The following is a 20279-nucleotide window of genomic DNA, read 5'->3' on the forward strand; positions in this document are numbered from 1 at the left end:
ATGGTCATGCCATTACTTGGCATGCCCATAATAACAACACACCTCCCAATAATCTGTCTACCTCATTCTGCTGCAACTTTCAGTTTTTAATTGTTTATATGTTAATAATTGCCACACTGTTTATTTACTGTACATTTGTTGTTTACTGTTGCTACTTTTTAAATCTGGTACAGTGAGAGAAATAACTAGAGTCAAATTCCTTGTCGGGCCAATGTTCAAACTTGGCCAATAAATCTGATTGTGATTGTGATTGACTGGTTCTGGTTCTGGTTCTGGTTCTGATCTGCTCCGAGGAGACCAGGATGAGGGAATAAAGATGCTGCTGCAGATCAGGAGGCGGCAGCTCGGGGTACGAGGAAAACTCAGTTTCCCAGGATGCAGCAGTCAGAGCGTCCTCTGGAGTTCAGAGGAGGCTCTGAGAGGTCGGAGAGGTCGGTGAGGTCGGACCAACGAGCTGCAGCGTCGGGACATGTTTACTCCTCCGCTGGCACCAGAACCGGCTCCACGCTGAGCGTCTCTCCGCCGGGCTTTTTCCATCGGCCGGTGCCGCCGACTTCCTGCCAAGTTTTCTCCCTGGAGGAGTTGGCAGCTCCTCGCCGGCAGCCGGCCAATGAACACGGAGCACCTGTCGGCCGGAGAACCGCCCTGTTCCTGGGGGGGTTAGATTCAGATTCAGATTCAGATTCAGAAAACTTTATTTATCCCCGAGGGGCAATTGCAAGAACAACTGAGCAGCAAGACGTTGAAAGTACCAAAAAGGGTGGGGCCGGGTCCGGGGATCGGGCCTCCCCTGACCGGGGGGTGCACGGGCGGGCGCGGCGGGGGGGTGGCACCATTCCCAGGTGTCTATGTCTTATGTTGTCAGTATGAATGGGAGGATGTTGGACCGTTTCCCCCTCCGTCTGGGGGCTCCGGCGGCGCCCGTGGAGGTACGGTGGGGCCCTGGCCCGGCTCGGAGGGCCGGCCCCCGTCTACTGGATGGCCGGTGGGGGGACGCGGGTGTCTTATCAGGGCCGGCTTTGCTGGTCCTGCCTCCTGGCTTCGGCCTCCGCTCCCCCTCCTTCCCCCCCTACACGATTCATACGTACATAGGCGAAGGGCGGGGGGTCCGGGTCGTGGGGGGCATTGTCCCGCGTGGCCCGGCACTCCCCGCCTCACGGTTTTGACAGCAAAATAGACACTGCACATTCAACACTTAATAAATACATTTGACAAGGACACGTAGTTCGGGAGGGGGGGGGGGGGGGGGGGGGGGGTCGGTGTCAAATCGATACTTGGCCCTCCCCCCTCCCTGTTTTTATGGCATTAATCACACGCACTCAACACAAGGGGCGGGAGGGGGTCCCACATCACCCGTGTTCCCTCACCGGCCTGGGATAGGTGGGTCGGGATACCCGGGCCTGGCGGGGCTCGCCGTGCAGCCTGGGGTGCCTTCTGGCGGTGCTGGACCCCCCCGGGGAGGGGGAAACGGTGCTGGACCCCCCCGGGGAGGGGGAAACGGTGCGTGATTGTGTGTCTGTGTCGGTGAGAATGCGGTATGGAAGGGTCCTGCCATGGAGGATTCGGGCCTCCATTGGCAGGACATCAAAACTTAATAATTTATCATTATTATATTATACAAAGATGGTTATTATTATTATTATTATTAGTATTATTAGTATTATTATTATGTATAGTATATCATATTATTATTAGTATAGATATCGGATAGGTGACTGGATGAATGAATGGGATAGCTGGGTCTGGGGCCCTCCGTTGTCGGGCCTGCGCAGGTGTCGCCTTGTTGGGGGGTTCCCTCTCTCCGGGCCCGTCTCCGGTCCCCCCCGCTGCCTCTACGGCGGGGCGCCCCTCTGGTCTTGGAGGGCCACTTCGTGGGGGGCGGGTGCGCCTGCCCGCGTCAGCGGCCGGGGCGGCTCTGTCTCTCCAGGCAGGCTGGCCCCCTGCCGGGTGGGGGTCGTTGGCCTGAAGGGTGAGGGCCTCCTGGCCGCGTGTCCGGCCCGGACCGGGTGGCCGGGGATTGCCTGGGGCGCGGTCCGCCGCCGCGGGATCCCTGGCTGCTTCTTCCCGCGCCGTGGGGGCCCCGCCCGCGGGCCCCCACGCAGGCGGTGGGTTGCCTCCCTCCTGCTTCTCCCCTCTGTGGGGTTGCCGGTGGCCTGGGTTCCGGGCTCTTCCGTGTCGGCCTCTGGTCTCGCGGGTGGCGGGGTTGCTCCCCCCCCTCCCCCACTATAGATACATTTCAGGTGGAACTTTGTTTGGTTTATTACACACACACACACACACACACACACACACACACACACACACACACATAGTCACTTAGTCACACGCATATACACACACACACACACACACACACACACACACACACACACACACACACACGCATGATCATATGCATGCGCACGCACACACATAGACACACACACTGGCTTGTTCACCTGCATGCTGGCTCTCTAGTTTTTGGGTTTAGGTAGCGGTAGCGCTAGCTTAGCTCAGACTGCAATCAGATCTCAAGATTTAGGTCGATTGCTGTTATTGTTTTGGTTGGCTCCGTGCCGGTTTCGTGCTTTGTTTGTGGTTTTTTGTTGCAGATTTCCAGTGCTTGACGTGTGTTTCCGTGTGTTCCTGCTTCCTGGATTGGCAGTGGATGTCGTCACCCCCCACCCCCCCCCCCAAAAAAAAAAAAAAAAAAAAAACACTGGGTTTGTATGTGTATATTTATGTATGTGTACGCATATGTATGCGTATATATATGTATATATATTAAATATAGTAATAATGCACATATATATACTTTTGGTTTCTACCGTCATGGTATCAATCATTAATATGTGTGCAGACAAGGGAGAAGAAAAAAAAAAAAAAAAAAGAAAGTACCAAAAAGAATAATAATAGAATAAAATAAAAGCAGATAAATGAGGCATGTCTCGTATGTACAAAATATATAAATATAAGAATATAAAAAAAAATGTACATGTAAATGTACACGACAGTAGTGGTATAAATAAAAATATAAAGTGTCAGTGTAAAGTGTCGACAGTGGATGTAAACAATGTTAGAGGGACCAGCGTCAGACTGAGCCTGATGCTGTGGGAGAAGGTGCAGGAGCACGTGTGTTGGTGTCTGGTGTATGCTGCAATAAAAGGGTTCTGCACAAAACTCTGTGTCCTCCTCTATCCTGTTGGTCGGGCCCCCGTAGCACTCGCCCTGCTACAGGGGGGTTCAGAGGGACCAGGGTCTTGGACCAGCAACCAGTTAGTCCTGACCGGTTAAGCCTGATTTAAGGCTCTTCGTTACACCAACGCAGAACCTAGGCCGTTGCCACGACGCAGTTCACTAGTATTAGGTAGTAAAATTGTACTTTAATCTGATGCCGTGACGCTGTTGCCGTCACACCGTTGCCGTGACTCCGTCGTGAACCTTCAGACTTCTCCGTCACTCCATTTCTCCTTGGTGCAAAACCCCCCAGAGCGCTAGTTGATACTTTGTTTAGCTTCCGGCTTTTCCGGTCACAGTGAATCAAAGAGATCAGGACAACTATTGTGCAAAAAAAACAAAACAACACAAAAAAAGAAAAGAGGCTGAAAGTTCACGACTGCTTCACGAACCGGAACCGGAAATGCGTTGGTACCAAGAAAACCAATCACAGCCTCTCGTCTGCGTTGGGTCGTAGTTACAGTTTTTTGGGAGGTGCTAGCAGGCTACGGCGTAGCTACAGAAAGACTACCATAGCCGCTAACCTACAGCGTAGGTTTAACACAGAACCAGAATTCAGCCTTTAGTCCTGACTGGCTCCAATAAAGTTATCTGCTTCCGTCTGCTTTACTGTTTCACCTTAGACTCCCCTGAACATCCCAGAACCTTCCAACCCCTCCCGAGTGTTTGTACCGTCTGTCCCCGTCTGAACCCGTTCATGTTTGTTCACATTAGCCTGTTCCGTGAGTCCAGTTGTAGAAACAAAGTTCTGCACTTGTTTACAGAAAGAAGAGAAGAAGAGAAGCTCTGAGTGAGAAACAAAGAGGCCTCACAAGCCGGACTGTAAACACTCCCATCCCAGTCCAGTCATTCTGTCCAGAAGATCTTCCCGTCTCCACCTTTGGCCGACTGTTTTTCTCCGTCTGCACTTTGGCCGACTGTGTTTCTCCGTCTGCACTTTGGCCGTTTGACTGTGTTTACGCTGACCGACCAGCCGGTAATTAGGAGGGTTGTTCCCTCATCAAGGACTCATTTATCTCTGACGCTAGCGAGGCTGCAGACACAGATGTCCTTCTTCCCTCCACGCCAACGCCCTGCAGCTCTGCAGCTCTGCAGCTCTGGACGACGGTTCTGTTTCAGGGGGTTAGGAAAAGGTTTGTTTTTGTCTCACCTGCAAAGACGGCGCCGAGTCGAGCTCACGGCTCCTCCGGCAGCAGAGCTATTCTCTTTTCCTCTAAACGAGCCAAACACCAGAAAGTTCAGGTGGATTCACCTCCTCACATCACTCTTGGGACAGAATCGTCCACCAGTGAGAGTGGGTTTAGCGTAGCAACGGCAGGTGACCCCCCCTTCATCCCCTAGTCTCAGGTGCATCTAACCCTGGTGGATTTACCCCCTCCCCTGAGCAGATTAGAGGGTCGGGGGGTCCAGGGGGGCATTTATGGCGTGTTACGAAACCCCTGGTTAAGCCATGTACAGGAGTTGAAACCAACGGTCACATAGCACGACAATTAAGGCCACGTTTACACGTAGCCGGGTATTTACAAAAACGGATATTTCCCCCTCTACGTTTCTAAAAGTCCCATCATTTCCAGGAACCTGCATAAATATCTGTTAAGCTGCTATGAGCAGCCAAACCTGCAGGGGGCAGTGTAACGAGAAGATAAAGTCATGCTAGCCAATCAGAATCCTGGAAAAAAACATCAACAAATGACACGAGTAACTTCCAGTTACTTCCAAGATGAACCAGAGTCTTTGGTTTGGAGTCACAGAGAAGTGTGACGTTAGAATATAAAACAGGTAAAATACAAGAAAATATTGACGGTTACAAACTAATTGTAACCACAGGTGTCACTCATGACGCTGGTGACGTTTCTGTCTCATAATGTGACGTTCTGAAGCCTAAATGTCCGTTTCTCTCCGTTTACAAGCAAACGTGAAGACGGAGGTTTGAAAAATCTACACTTTGGCCAGAGTTTTCAGAAATTATGGTTTTTGGAAACTTTGAGCTTCGTTTTCGTGTAAACGAACGGACAAAACTCATGAAAACACCAGCGTTTTTACTCCGTGTAAACGGGGCCTAAGACAAAGGGATCCCAAGCATTAAAAGATGCAAATAACTGAGTCAACACCAAATAGAAAAGCTCCCAGCATGACTTATGATCAGCACGGTAGAGGAAGCATCATGGAGAAAGGGTGTGCTCGTTTTTACTGTCAATCCAGCAAGAAATTTACAATATTTATAAGTTTAACAAAAGTACCAAACCAAAAGTACGCCACTGCCAAGGGAAGCGAATGTTGCCAAAAAAACAAACTAAGCAGCTAAGGAAAAACACAGTTCTGTCTAACTGAATAATAAGAAAACAAGAGCCTGTCTGCCTAACTACACTAACCTAACTAAGGTAGTGTAAACTCTAGTGTGTTAGAGTCAGTAGTCATAGTTGCAGCTATAGAACAAGACTATAATAGTTAGTCTCAAATATAGCTTGGTGGTAGATATGCTGCTATAGGCCTATGCTGCAGGGGGGCACCGACATGATCCAAAACGTACGAAAGAATGTACGAAAAAATGTACGAAAAAACGTACGAAAAAACGCACGAAAAAACGTACGAAAAAACGCACGAAAAAACGTACGACAAAACGTACGAAAAAACGTACGAAAAATCGTACGAAAAAACGTATGAAAAAACGTACGAAAAAATTTTTACGAAAAAACGTACGAAAAAACGTATGAAAAAAAACGAAAAAACGTGCGAAAAAACGTATGAAAAAACGTACGAAAAAAAACGTACGAAAAAATGTACGAAAAAAATGTACGAAAAAACGTACGAAAAAACATACGGAAAAAAAACATACAAAAAAACCTACGAAAAAACGTACGAAAAAAAACGTACGAAAAAACATACGAAAAAAAACTTTAAAAAAAACGTACGAAAAAAACGTACGAAAAAAAACGTACGGAAAAACGTACTAAAAAACGTACGAAAAAAAACGTACGAAAAAACGTTAGAAAAAACGTACGAAAAAAACGTACGAAAAAAAGGTTTACTCGTAGTTCCTAGAGTATCCAAATGTAGATTTGGAGGGCGGGCGTTCTGCTATCAGGCACCATTACTATGGAACCAACTTCCAATCTGGGTTAAGGAGGCTGACACCACCTCCACCTTTAAAACTAAACTTAAAACCTTTCTGTTTAGTAAAGCCTATAGTTAGTGTTTAGTAAACCTCTAGCTGGTGTTGGTAAATCTCTAGTTAGTGTAAACTCTAGTGTGTTAGAGTCAGTAGTCATAGTTGCAGCTATAGAACAAGACTATAATAGTTAGTCTCAAATATAGCTTGGTGGTAGATATGCTGCTATAGGCCTATGCTGCAGGGGGCACCGACATGATCCGCTGGGCGGTGACTCTCACCCTTCTTCTCCTCTCCTCTTCCCTTCCTCTCTTCTCCATTACCATTTTTATTTACTATAAATATCTCATAGCTATCGTTTTTGTCCATCGTTCCTGTAGTTTCTTGTGCCGGCCCCCCTTTTTTCTCTTTTGTGCATGTTTGCAGGCTGGAGCCTCAGGAGCTGCGTGCTGGCCTGCGGTCCCGCCCCCCCCCCCCCCATCCCCGGTCATCCTGTTGCTGCTTCCACCTGCCTGCGCCCCCAGAGGCTGGCCAATGAGAGATGGGTGGTCAATGGCTGCTGGTTCTGGACCTCAGACCTGCAGAGACTGAGGGGTGGGGAGGAGAAGGTGGAAGAGAAATGCAGAGACACAGAGAAGCCCACCTATGTGGCACGTAACATGGCGCTTTTCCACTAGTACCTACTCAGCCCAGTTTGGTTCTTTTCCACCAGCACCTACTCGGCTCTCCTCCACTCCACTCGTGCCGAGTAGATACTTTTTCCAGTTTCCCATGCTGGGATTCCTGCAGAACGTCTGGTTCCTGTGGCGGCGCCGAGCTCTCAGAACCAACAACCGCTGACCCAGGAACACGAGACGAGCTCCGTCAGCTCGTCCGACGAAGCCGTGAGGAAACAGAGACGGACAGGTAGAAACACGAACGCTGGATCTCTGACGGAGGAGAAAACAGGATGTGAAGTTCTGGATCAGCAGACGTCTCTCCTCCGTCTGCAGATGGAGGGATGAGGAATCTCCGTGGACGTTACTGCTGATGCTACATCTACTCTCAGTTCTTTCTGCTGCAAAAACATCAGTGCACGTTTAGATCAAACTCTCCACTTCTGAGGTGGAAATCTAACGTTAAGGCCCAGACGTGGAGCAGAATCTCTCTTTGAGATGCTTTTAGAAGCTGGTCCAGTTTCTGATGTGTTTCCTTCATCACAGCCGGGTGTCCGGAGACGGTTCATCTGATCTGATCGGCTACATGGAGGAAGGCTGGAGACGGAGTTGCAATGAAGCCTCAGGACTGCAGAGGGAATCATTATCAATTTATTGTCCTTACGGAAATTCTTTTTGCATCTGTGGCCGTCAGAAAACTTGGTCAAAAAGTTCTGATGTCAAACATCTCCATCATTTCAAAAACATCCCTGAACCACAAAGTTCTGATGTCCAGCAGCTTTAAACCGTCCCGAGTTTCAGCTGTGGTTGTTGGTTTTCCAGGGTCAGAACGGGAACCAGAAAAGCCTCGTCACCTGGTCATGTGCTGCGCTAGCTGCCTGCGCTAGCTGCCTGCGCTAGCTGGTCTTAGTGGGATTTTTAAAGCAATTAAAAGGTTTGGACTTATTTTAGACACAAGCAGCCTGGAAATATCACAGCTGCGCTTTTGATCCAGAGTCAAATATGTTGTTAATGGTGGATGGAAACAAACAATACCACACAGTAACACACATGTTAACTGGTGGATGGAAATGTGAAGGATCTTTTCCTGAAGGATGAGCTGTGGGTGAGGAACGCTGCCGAGATTAGAGCTTTAAAACGAATAAAAGATATTAATAACATAATCAGTCATGTCTGTTGCTGCAGCTACACGTCAGAGTACCAGGGGTTTACATGTTAAAGGTGTTTCCAGCCAGGTGTTTCCAGCCAGGTGTTTCCAGCCAGGTGTTATTTTTTACTTGGTGTTATACCTGGTGTTAACTTTATAAAGCCTACCCTGGACGTTTACTTGCCAGCTTCGACCCCCGTCCCCTGGATGGGTGGGACTGCAGACCTTACCAGAACAATCCACTAAAGGCTTGTTACTTACTCTTAATCCTCTGGACCGCAGGCGAGAGCTCGGCTGATGCTGGCGGTCGACTGTTCTCCCTCCTAGCTGGCTCGCCAAGTTGATGTGGATTTTCTGGGCCGTTCTGAACACCCATGATGACCAGTGGCTGCTTTCTGCTCATTTTCTGTTACCAATACTTCCAACTTTTCCTTCTGAAGAAAACTAAGTCAGTCAAACACAAGAATCTTTGAAGTCCAAACAGTTTTATTGCTTAACACAGGTAAACAGATCCGAGCTCTTCTGCAGGAACTACTGAAGTTACAAATCTGAGCATCATCTTTCAAGTTTTTAGCTCTGGGAAATCTAATTACGCCCCTTTCTTATTACTTGTGGCTCAAACATGTTGGTGCCTTCCTCCTCCTCCTCCTCCTCTCTTTTTTTTCTCTTTCTTTCTTCTTTTTTTCTCTTTTTTCTTCTATTTCTTCTTCTGTGTTTTCTTTTTTTTTTCTTTTTTCTTCTTTTTTTCTCTTTTTTTCTTTTATTTATTTCTCCTCCTCCTTGTCTTCCTGGTCCAGGGTTTTCTGGACCGTGTCTTCCTCCCCGCCGTGAGCAGAACAAGCTGAACCTGCCGCAGGAAGGACGGGGTCAGCTTGTGTCTACGGCATGTGGTTTTGGGAACCTTTATTTAGCCTTGCTGCGTCAAACGGGACGTTTTTCTGCAGGGTTCGAGCAGCAGAGGGACGTTTGAAACAACGGGATTCAAGGAAGAACAGAAAGAGTGAAGCATTTCCAGGTTTTAAAGATGCAGCAAGCAGCCGATATGTCGAGAAAAAAGTCGAAATGTTGTTTTGCTATACAAATAAACTTGACTTGCCTTGTTTGGACTTAATCTTCAAAGATTCTTGCGTTTGACTGACTTAGTTTTCTTCAGAAGGAGAAGATTAAAAAGTTAGAAGTATTGCTGACAGAAAAAGACTTTTGTTCAGAACGGCCCAGAAAATCCACATCATATTGGCGAGCCAGCCAGGAGGGCAAACAGTCGCCTGGTTACCGTGGCAACAGCCGACTTGCCTTGCTTAAAAACAACTCCGTAGAAAGATCAGCTGTTTCTGTCGATGGACGACAGACGTGATCATCGACCCAGCCGTCGATAACATTTGAACTCTAAACGCACCGATGTCCCTGAACAGCTGAATGATTGACAGCGTCCTCGTTTCTACGTTTATTTATTTGTTTATTTGTTTATTTGATTGGATCCCCATTAGCAGCTGCACAGCAGCTACTAATCTTCCTGGGGTCCACCCGTAAGTTCACATTGAGTACCGGTAATGAAAAAGTTCAACTAAAATACAAATTATAATGATAAGGAAAAACTTACACTAATGATGACTGCAACCATTGCAGCAATAATTAAAACAATGATAACAATTAAGTAAAATTACAAAACAACAAAAAACAGAAACAACCAGAAAAAAAATACTACCCAATAATAGTAATAAATAAATAAAATGAGACAAAAATAATTATCTCATACATCAACTTAAGGAGTAAAACAAAATAAAACAGTAACCACAATCATCATCATTTGTACAACAATCATCATCATTTCTACGTCCTGCTCGGAGTTTGCTTTACGAAGTTTCCCTGATAATGTCATCATGGCATCACTACTATCCTCCCAGCAGCGTTTGGTGGACGAGTCAAAACCTTCGTTTGCATTTCAGACACCTAAGCACCTAAACTCTGTAGCTGGATCTGGATCTGCAGGTGAATCCTCCTCCTGATTGGTATTCAGCCGAGCCGCCGCTTCAGTCGGAGAGACGCCTGAGGAAATGTGACAGCAGCTCGGAGAGAAACGCCGCCGAGACGACGATCACGTGACGCTGAGCTCTGAGATACAATCAGCTCTGAAAGCAGCAGAGGAAACGGTTCCAAACCGTTTGTGTTGAGGAATCCTTGACCTTGACCTTGATGTGACCTTGTCAAGGTCACCTGAGGTTCATGATTTGTTGCTCAGAGCAGAGACGAGACTGGAACTCGTCTCTGACGATAAAAACCGGCGGTGGTTTTATTTAATTCTCCTCCCGGCTGAAGGTTTGACACCAATCTGGAATGAGAGAAACACTCGTCTGTCTCTCAGGATCAGAGCAGGAAATGAAACCAGGTCTCTCTCCGTCCCCCCCAGGTTACCCCCCCCCCCTTCTGTTTCAGGTAATTAGGTCCTTCTCAAGGACACAGAGAAACCTCCCCCAGGATAAACCCTCCCCCACAACCCCCCACGTCCCCCACCAGGGGAGGATAAAACATCACCAGCGTCTCTGGAGCAGAAACCATCAGCGTTTGTTTGGCTGCAGTCATCCATCACTCCATCACTCCATCACTCCATCTTCCTCCATATTCATCATCATCTTCCTCCTCCTCCTCATCTTCCTCCTCCTCCTCCTCCCAGGGGGGCGGAGCCACCAGCTGTCAATCACCAGCAGCTGTTTTCAGGGAAACCTCCATGTCGTTTATGTCACGGCTCAGACAGGACAGAGAACCCAAATGCACAACACCAGGCAGAATCAGAGTCCAAGAGGCTTTAGTCTTTGTCAAAGGCAGGAAGGGGTCAAACCGGGTAGTCAGGCAGATCAGGCAAACAAAACCAAAAGGGGCAAAAATCCATAAACCGGAATCAGGCAGGGTCACAGGCAGGCAGAAACAGAACAGGACAGAACAGAACAGGAAGGCTGGAAAGCGAGGCATCTACACACGACGATCTGGCAACTGGTATGAGGAAATGGGCCGGTATATGAAGTGGAAACTGATGAGGGAAACCAGGTGTGGAGCTGGGCCGGGGAAGCACAGGTGAAGGCTGATGAGGGTGGCAGGATCCAGACGACAGGAGAGTCAGTACACAGTAAAAAAAACCTATGAAACTGTGACCATGACAGTTTATCATCTACCCCGGTAACATCTAACCTCCCCCCGGTGGTCTGGTCTTCTGATAAACTGATGCTTCACTCCATTTCATCATTTCATCCTCCTCTCAGGCCGTTCTACTACATTACCCACAATGCCCTTCAGCCGCTGCCCCCGGTGATTATCAGCCTTGAAACACCTTGAACACCAGACCAGGTCTCCTTTAAATCAGCCCTAAAAACACTAGTTTACTGAAGCTATTCCTAAATTAAATACTTACCCGCTTCCTATTTTTTCCTTCCTTTTCCTCTTTTTTTCTCCTTTTTTCCTTTTTTTCCTATTTTTCCTTCTTTATTCCTCTTTTTTTCCTCTTTTTCCTCTTTTTTTCCTCTTTTTTCCTCTTTTTTCATATTTTTTCCTCTTTTTTCATATTTTTTCCTCTTTTTTTCATATTTTTTCCTCTTTTTTCAATTTTTCCTTCTGTTTTTCCTCTTTTTTCCTTTTTTTTCCTATTTTTTCCTACTTTTTTCCTCTTTTTTCCATATTTTTTCTCTTTTTTCCTTTTTTCCTCTTTTTTCCTTTTTTTCCTCTTTTTTCTCTTTGTTTCCTCCTTTTTCCTCCTTTTTCCTCCTTTCATCTGAGCCTGGAAACGTCGAGGTTCTGGAGAACCGGTTCTGGTGGAAATCTGGGAAAGTTCTTGTGGATTTCACTCAATAAATCTCTTAAATCATCACCATCCTTGCCAATATTCGAAAAAACATTTAAAGAACTTTCTTATTGTTTCATTTTTTTTCCTAAAAACATTAGTTTACTGAAGCTACTCCTAAATTCAATACTTACCTGCTGGATCTACTGCCCTTACTTTTTAACAACTGCTGCTTTTATTATTTTACCTCTTTTCTTATTATTTTATTTTTATTTTTATTTAATTATTTTATTTCATTTTATTTGTTATTTACTGTCTAATTGTGTCTTTCTGCTTTTAATGTTGATGTAAAGCACTTTGAATTACCTTGTGTTGAATTGTGCTACAGATAAACCTGCCTTGCCTCCTCCTCTTCCTCCATATTTATCATCTTTCTCCATCTTCCTCCTCCTCCTCCTCCCAGGGGGGCGGGGCCACCAGCTGTCAATCACCAGCAGCTGTTTTCAGGGAAACCTCCAGGTCGTTCATCATTGGTACCATCCCCCCCGTTGATGTGTCTCCTTATGTTTCATTTCCTCCTGCTCTCAGGCCGTTCTACTACATTACCCACAATGCCCTTCAGCCGCTGCCCCCGGTGATTATCAGCCTGGAAACACCTTGAACATCAGATTAAAACACCTCTACTGTCCCTGGATGTGAGAGTGAGGGAACGCTTCGTTCTGCAGCCGCCGCGTCGCCATGGTAACGGTGACGGGGGGGGTGGGGGGTTTGGGTTTCAACCTCAATTCGAGGGTCCAGGACGCCTCAGAGCCGAGGACGAGGTTCCCACCCGGGGACATCGTTACCAGAAAAGAAAAAAAAAAAAAAAAAAAGAGGAAAAAAGAAGAAAAAAGAGGAAAAAAAGGGGAAAAAAGAGGAAAAAAGAAGAAAAAAGAGGGAAAAAAGGGGAAAAAAGAGGAAAAAAGAAGAAAAAATAGGAAAAAAGAGGAAAAAAGAGGAAAAAAAGGGGAAAAAAGAGGAAAAAAGAAGAAAAAAGAGGAAAAAAGAGGGAAAAAAGAGGAAAAAAGAGGAAAAAAAGAGGAAAAAAGAGGGAAAAGAAGAAAGAAAAAAGAGGAAAAAGGGAAAAAAAAGGGGAAAAGAGGAAAAAAGAGGAAAAAAAAAACGCAAAAACGCACGAAAAAACGCACGCAAAAACGCACGAAAAAACGCACGAACGTACGCAAAAACGCACGAAAAAACGCACGAACGCACGAAAAAACGCACGAAAAAACCCACGCAAAACGCACGAAAAAACGTCCGAAAAAACGTAAGTTTTTTCGTTCGTTTTTTTGCGAAAAAACGTAAAAGCGCACGAAAAAGCGCACGAAAAAGCGCACGAACGCACGAAAAAACGCACGCAAAAACGCACGCAAAAACGCACGCAAAAACGCATGCAAAAACGCACGAAAAACGCACGCAAAAACGCACGAAAAACGCACGAAAAACGCACGAAAAACGCACGAAAAACGCACGCAAAAACGCACACAAAAACGCACGAAAAACGCACGCAAAAAGGCACGAAAAATGCCTGCAAAAACACACTTGACCCCCACCTGATACCCCCCCTGGCCTCCCCCCAGCTCTATAAAGTGTAATCAGAGCTTCTGTCAGCAGACGTTCAGCTCCGGTAGTTTCCTCCTCCGAGACCTTGAGCATCTTTAACCTGTTTAACCTCTCAGACTCCAGCAGGAGGAGAGACAGTTCTTTATTTACCTGTATTCTATAACGAGGATGAAGGTGAAGATGAGGATGGGATACAGACCCTAAAGGATCCAGACTCTAAAGCAGTGTTCCTCAACCCTTTTTCAGTGATGTTCCCACTGTGAAATATTTTTTCAGCCAAGTACCCCCTAACCAGATATATACCAGCTGATATATACCACCCTAACCAGCGCAAAGCACCTTTGGTTGTTAAAAAAACACCTAAAACAGAGCACTGTGCCATCAGTAACTGATTTATTAAACATAAAAATATTGCTGCTACGCTTCAACCACGACTCCATCGTTGGTCCAAGTGATTGACAGGTGAAGCTGGTAATTGGTGAACAGGACAAAGGAAAAAAAGAGGAAAAAAGAGGAAAAAAGAGGAAAAAAATAGAAAAAAAAGATTAAAAAAGAGGAAAAAGGAAGAAAAAAGAGGAAAAAAGAGGAAAAAAATAGAAAAAAAAGATTAAAAAAGAGGAAAAAAGGAAAAAAAGGAAAAATACGAAAAAGAGAAAAAAGAGGAATAAAGAGGAAAAAAATAGAAAAAAATAGGAAAAAAAGATAAAAAAAAATAGGAAAAAAATAGAAAAAAAGAGGAAAAAAAGAGAAAAAACACCTAAAACAGAGCACTGTGCCATCAGTAACTGATTTATTAAACATAAAAATATTGCTGCTACGCTTCAACCACGACTCCATCGTTGGTCCAAGTGATTGACAGGTGAAGCCAGTTGATTGACAGGTGAAGCCAGTTGATTGACAGGTGAAGCCAGTTGATTGACAGGTGAAGCCAGTTGATTGACAGGTGAAGCCAGTTGATTGACAGGTGAAGCCAGTGATTGACAGGTTAGGTGGAACCATCCTGGTGTGGGGAAACTCTGGGGTTTTAGGATAATAAGTTGAATAGCCTACTCCTGAAGATAAAATTCATTTTATGAATTTAGACTTATATTTTCCTCAATTATTTATGAAATATTTATTTTTAAAGGATTTTTGCATGGATGCTACTTTTTAAATATATGTATATTTTAAAATCTCACGTACCCCCTGTAGTGCCTTCACGTACCCCCAGGGGTACGCGTACCCCCATTTGAGAACCACTGCACTAGAGGATCCAGACTTTGGAACCTGAACTAAAGTCTTCGTGTTCCAGCCGGTTCTGTTTCCCTCTGAGTCTGTAAAACAACCTTTTGTCTAATTCCTAATCAGTTGTGATCAAGGGTCTTGTTCCCAGAGAGAAAGCTCCCTCTGATTCCTCCAGACGAAAACCGGGGTTGAGATTTCTTCAGCCGAGGCCTGAGAGCTGCAGGAAACGTCCCTGAGCCGATGAAGCACCAACCAGGTGTAGCTGCTGGTGTAGCGGCCAGAGCGACAGCCTGGAGGAGGTTTGTGGGGACAGGAAGTGGCGGAAATGATGGTCCTGATGCCTCGCCCTCGCTGAGAGGAGGGAATCATCCACCTGGGGAGGTGTAGGGACCCGAGGGACCGAGGTCAGAGTCCAGCACATCTGGACTGGAGAGCACTTTTAATTTTGTTGTGCCTGGTGATAATGACAATTTAATTCAATTCAATTCAATTTTATTTACAGTATATAGCGTCATATAGCGTTAGCACCGCCCTAGTGGCTCTTGGAGCTTTTTCAAAAATGTTTGACCTTTTTTTCTTCTTTTTTCCTTTTTTTTCTTCTTTTTTTCCTTTTTTTCTCTTTTTTCTTCCTTTTTCCTTTCCTTTTTAATCTCGACATTTCAACTTTTTTCTCAACATTTCGACTTTTTTCTCTAAATTTTGACTTTTTTCTCAACATTTTGACTTTTTTCTCGACATTTCACTTTTTTCTCGAAATTTTGACTTTTTCCTCGACATTTCGACATTTTTCTCGAAATTTCTCCTTTCGCCATTTGTCTTCATTCTAATTCTGATACAAGACTTTTCATTTTTTGGGGCTCCAGACATATTTGTTCTTTGTGTTTTTGGTCCAATATGGCTCTTTCAACATTTTGGATTGCCGACCCCTGGACTGTTCCAACATAGTTGTCTCCAGGATGTTTCCAGAACCAGAACATAAACATAAACCCCCGATCAATTATTACATAAACAATGGCAGGTAGAAACTAACAATATAGATCTATCTATCTATTTCTGTGCTGCAGCCAGGCTGAGGAACAACTGTCTCCGCGACCTTCGACCTTCGTCCTCTGCACCCACGGGCGGGGACGAGGTTCCCACCCGGGGACATCGTTCCCACCCGGGGACATCGTTACCAGAAAAGAAAAAAAAAAAAAAAAAAGAGGAAAAAAGAAGAAAAAAGAGGAAAAAAAGGGGAAAAAAGAGGGAAAAAGAGGAAGAAAGAGGGAAAAAAGAGGAAAAAAGAAGAGAAAAAGAGGAAAAAAGAGGAAAAAAAGGGGAAAAAAGAGGAAAAAAAGGGGAAAAAAGAGGAAAAAAGAAGAAAAAAGAGGAAAAAAGAGGGAAAAAAGAGGATAAAAGAGGAAAAAAAGAGGAAAAAAGAGGGAAAAGAAGAAGGAAGAAAGAGGAAAAAGGGGAAAAAAAAGGGGAAAAGAGGAAAAAAGAGGAAAAAGCAAAAACGCACGAAAAAACGCACGAAAAAACGCACGAACGCACGCAAAAACCCACGCAAAACACACAAAAAAACGTCCGAAAAAACGTTTTTTTGCAAAAAAACGTAAAAGCGCACGAAAAAGCGCACGAACGCACGAAAAAACGCACGCAAAAACGCATGAAAAACGCACGCAAAAACGCACGCAAAAATGCACGGAAAACGCACGAAAAACGGACAAAAAACGCACGAAAAACGCACGCAAAAACGCACGCAAAAACGCACGCAAAAACGCAAGCAAAAACGCACGCAAAAACGCACGACAAACGCACGCAAAAACGCACGCAAAAACGCAAGCAAAAACGCACGCAAAAACGCACGAAAAACGCACGCAAAAACGCACGCAAAAACGCACGCAAAAACGCACGACAAACGCACGCAAAAACGCACGCAAAAACGCACGAAAAAACGCACGCAAAAACGCACGGAAAACGCAGCCACTCGTCCCAGACGTTGACAGGAGCCGCCAGGAGCCCCGAGGATTGTGGGTAATGGAAGCTGCTCCAGGCTGAGGCTCCGACCCCCGCTGATGGATGTGGAGCTGGAGGCGGAGCCTCCCCACCTTTCTCACCTTTCACACCTTTCACACCTCGCTAACAGTCGTTTATCAAGCATGAAAAAGAAAAGAAAACACTTTGCTGGATCTGGGTCATGTGACAGGAAGTGATTTATAATCTGGTTTTTCTCTGATCCGTTTCTAGAGTCTGCAGAGTGCTGATAGCAGCGCCGCCGCCGCTAACGACCCGCGCCGCCATTGTCGTCTTTATTCCCCCTCGTTAATCCCCCTGATTGGGGTCACATCGCCGCGGTAACCACTATTGTCTTCTTCTGCAGATGATTATGTGCAGCTGCAGAACGGAGACACTGCAGAACCGAGACACTCCACCGCCGTCCCTCCGTCCCTCCGTCCGTCCGTCCGTCCCTCCGTCCCTCCGTCCGTCCTCCTGCCAGACTTTCAGGCCTGGAAACGTCTGGCAGGTTCTGCAGAACCGCTTCTGAACTGGTTCTGGTAGGAATAAAGGACCAGATACCGAACCCAGGACTTATATTCCCCCGAGACCCTTCAATCCTGCTACATGACAGCAATAACACACTGCAAAAACTCAACATCTTACCAGGAATATTTGTCTTATTTCTAGTTAAAATGTCTCATTTTTAGTCAAAAAAACCTCATTACACTTAGAACAAGAGTAATTACCAGAAAAATAACTTGTTATTTGACAATTTTCACCTGTTTCAAGTAGATTTTCACTTGAAATAAGTAGAAAAATCTGCCAGTGGAACAAGATTTATCTTCTCATTACAAGCAAAAAAATCTTGTTCCACTGGCAGATTTTTCTACTTATTTCAAGTGAAAATCTACTTGAAACAGGTGAAAATTGTTGTTTTTTCCAGTAATGAGTCTTGTTTTAAGTGGAATGAGATTTTTCTCTCCACATTTTGGCTTTTTCACAAAATCTTGACTTTTTTTCTTGACATTTTGACTTTTTTAACAAAATTTTGACTTTTTTTTCTCGACATTTCGACTTTTTTCACAAAATTTTGACTTTTTTTCTCAACATTTTGACTTTTTTCACAAAATTTTGACTTTTTTTTCTCGACATTTCGACTTTTTTCTCGACATTTCGACTTTTTTTCTCGACCTTTCGACTTTTTTCACAAAATCTTGACTTTTTTTCTTGACATTTTGACTTTTTTAACAAAATTTTGACTTTTTTTTCTCGACATTTTCGACTTTTTTCACAAAATTTTGACTTTTTTTCTCAACATTTTGACTTTTTTCACAAAATTTTGACTTTTTTTTCTCGACATTTCGACTTTTTTCTCGACATTTCGACTTTTTTTCTCGACCTTTCGACTTTTTTCACAAAATTTTGACTTTTTTTCTTGACATTTCGACCTGTTTCAAGTAAATTTTCACTTGAAATAAGTAGAAAAATCTGCCAGTGGAACAAGATTTATCTTCTTATTACAAGCAAAAAAATCTTGTTCCACTGGCAGATTTTTCTACTTATTTCAAGTGAAAATCTACTTGAAACAGGTGAAAATTGTTGTTTTTTCCAGTGATGAGTCTTGTTTTAAGTGTAATGAGATTTTTTGACTAAAAATGAGACATTTTAACTAGAAATAGGACAAATATTCTTGTTAAGAGTTTGAGTTTTTGCAGTGTTTTGCAGGCGTTGTGGCGTAGAGTTGTCAAATTGTTTTTTTTTTCAACTTTATTTTTATTGAGCAACATTTTCATACATATCACACGTTTAAGATGTCACATCTCTTTTTCACTTTTATATTCTACTTTCAAACCAGAAAAGGAAACCATAGCAGTACTGGTCACAAACAACAGGATATAAACTATGCCATTCTTTTACTGCAACAGCCACTTTGTGTTTAAAGACGGTTTGGTTACAAACAATAAAAAAACAAAAACAAACAAATGAAAAAGCCCAACAGGCTCTAGAGCAGGGGTCGGCAACCCGCAGCTCTTTAGCGCCGCCCTAGTGGCTCCTGGAGCTTTTTAGAAAATGTTTCACCTTTTTCTTCTTTTTTTCCCCTTTTTCTTCTTTTTTTTCCTCCTTTTTTTCTCTTTCTTTCTCTTTATTTTCTCTTTTTTTCTCTTTTTTTTCCTTTTTTTCTTTCTTTTCTTGTTTTTTTTTGCTTTTTTCTTCTTTTTTTCCTTGTTTTCTTCTTTTTTTTCCTCCTTTTTTTCTCTTTCTTTCTCTTTATTTTCTCTTTTTTCTCTTTTTTTCCTTTTTTTCTTTCTTTTCTTGTTTTTTTTTGCTTTTTTCTTCTTTTTTTCCTTGTTTTCTTCTTTTTTTCTTCCTTTTTTTCTCTTTCTTTGTCTTTATTTTCTCTTTTTTTTCCTCTTTTTTCTCTTTTTTTCCTTTTTTTCTTTCTTTTCTTTTTTTTTTCTTCTTTCTTTCCTTTTTTTCCTCTTTTTTTTCTTCCTTTTTCCTTTCCTTTTTAATCTTGACATTTCAACTTTTTTCTCAACATTTCAATGTTTTTCTCAACATTTAGAATTTTTCATGAAATTTTGACTATTTCCTCGATATTTCGACTTTTTTCTCAATATTTCGACTTTTTTCTCAATATTTCGACTTTTTTCTCAATATTTCAACTTTTTTCTCGAAATTTTTGACTTTTTTCTCAAGATTGTACTTCAACATTAATCTTGTAATTTCTATTTTTTTCTCAACATTTCAATTTTTTTCTCAACATTTAGACTTTTTTCTCGAAATTTTGACTTTTTTCTCAACATTTTGACTTTTTTCTCAACATTTCGACTTTTTTGTCAAGATTGTACTTCAACTTTAATCTTGACATTTGTACTTTTTTCTCGACATTTTGACTTTTTTCTCGAAGTGCATAATAATAAAAAAAAATCTTCCCCCAGTTCTAACTAATATAGAAACATGCAGCATGTGTTGTCTTCATTCTAAGGTTTATACAAGACTTTTCATTTTTTGCGACTCCAGACATTAGTTTTTTGTGTTTTTGGTCCAATATGGCTCTTTCAACATTTTGGGTTGCCGACCGCTGCTGTAGAAGATAAAACACTCACCAAAGTTAACACAGGACAACAGCAGATTCCCATCTAATCCCACTGGACGTCAAATTGGTTTAATTCACCGTACGAATAGTTACAGATTACTTTTGTAATCCTGTATTTGACCCGGTCTTTGTGCGTTTTGACCGAATAGAAACGTAATTATCACCATTAGAATGAGATGAACCTGCTGGATCTACTGCCCTTACTGACTGTTATTTTACCTCTTTTATGTTCATTTTATTTGTTATTTACTGTTTAATTGTGTCTTGCTGCTTTTAATGTTGATGTAAAGCACTTTAATGACCTTGTGTTGAATTGTTCTACAGATAAACTTACTTTGCCTTAAATTCTCCTAGACATGTGAACGTTGCTGCTCCTTCAATCCTGCTACATAATAATGATAATAATTATGGCGTTTTTGAGCAGAAATGGCCAAGAACAAAAAAAATGTCAAGGTGTATCAGTGTCTAAGGTGAAA

This window comes from Cololabis saira, chromosome 23 (genome assembly GCF_033807715.1).
Source record: "Cololabis saira isolate AMF1-May2022 chromosome 23, fColSai1.1, whole genome shotgun sequence".
Lineage (NCBI taxonomy): Eukaryota > Metazoa > Chordata > Actinopteri > Beloniformes > Belonidae > Cololabis > Cololabis saira.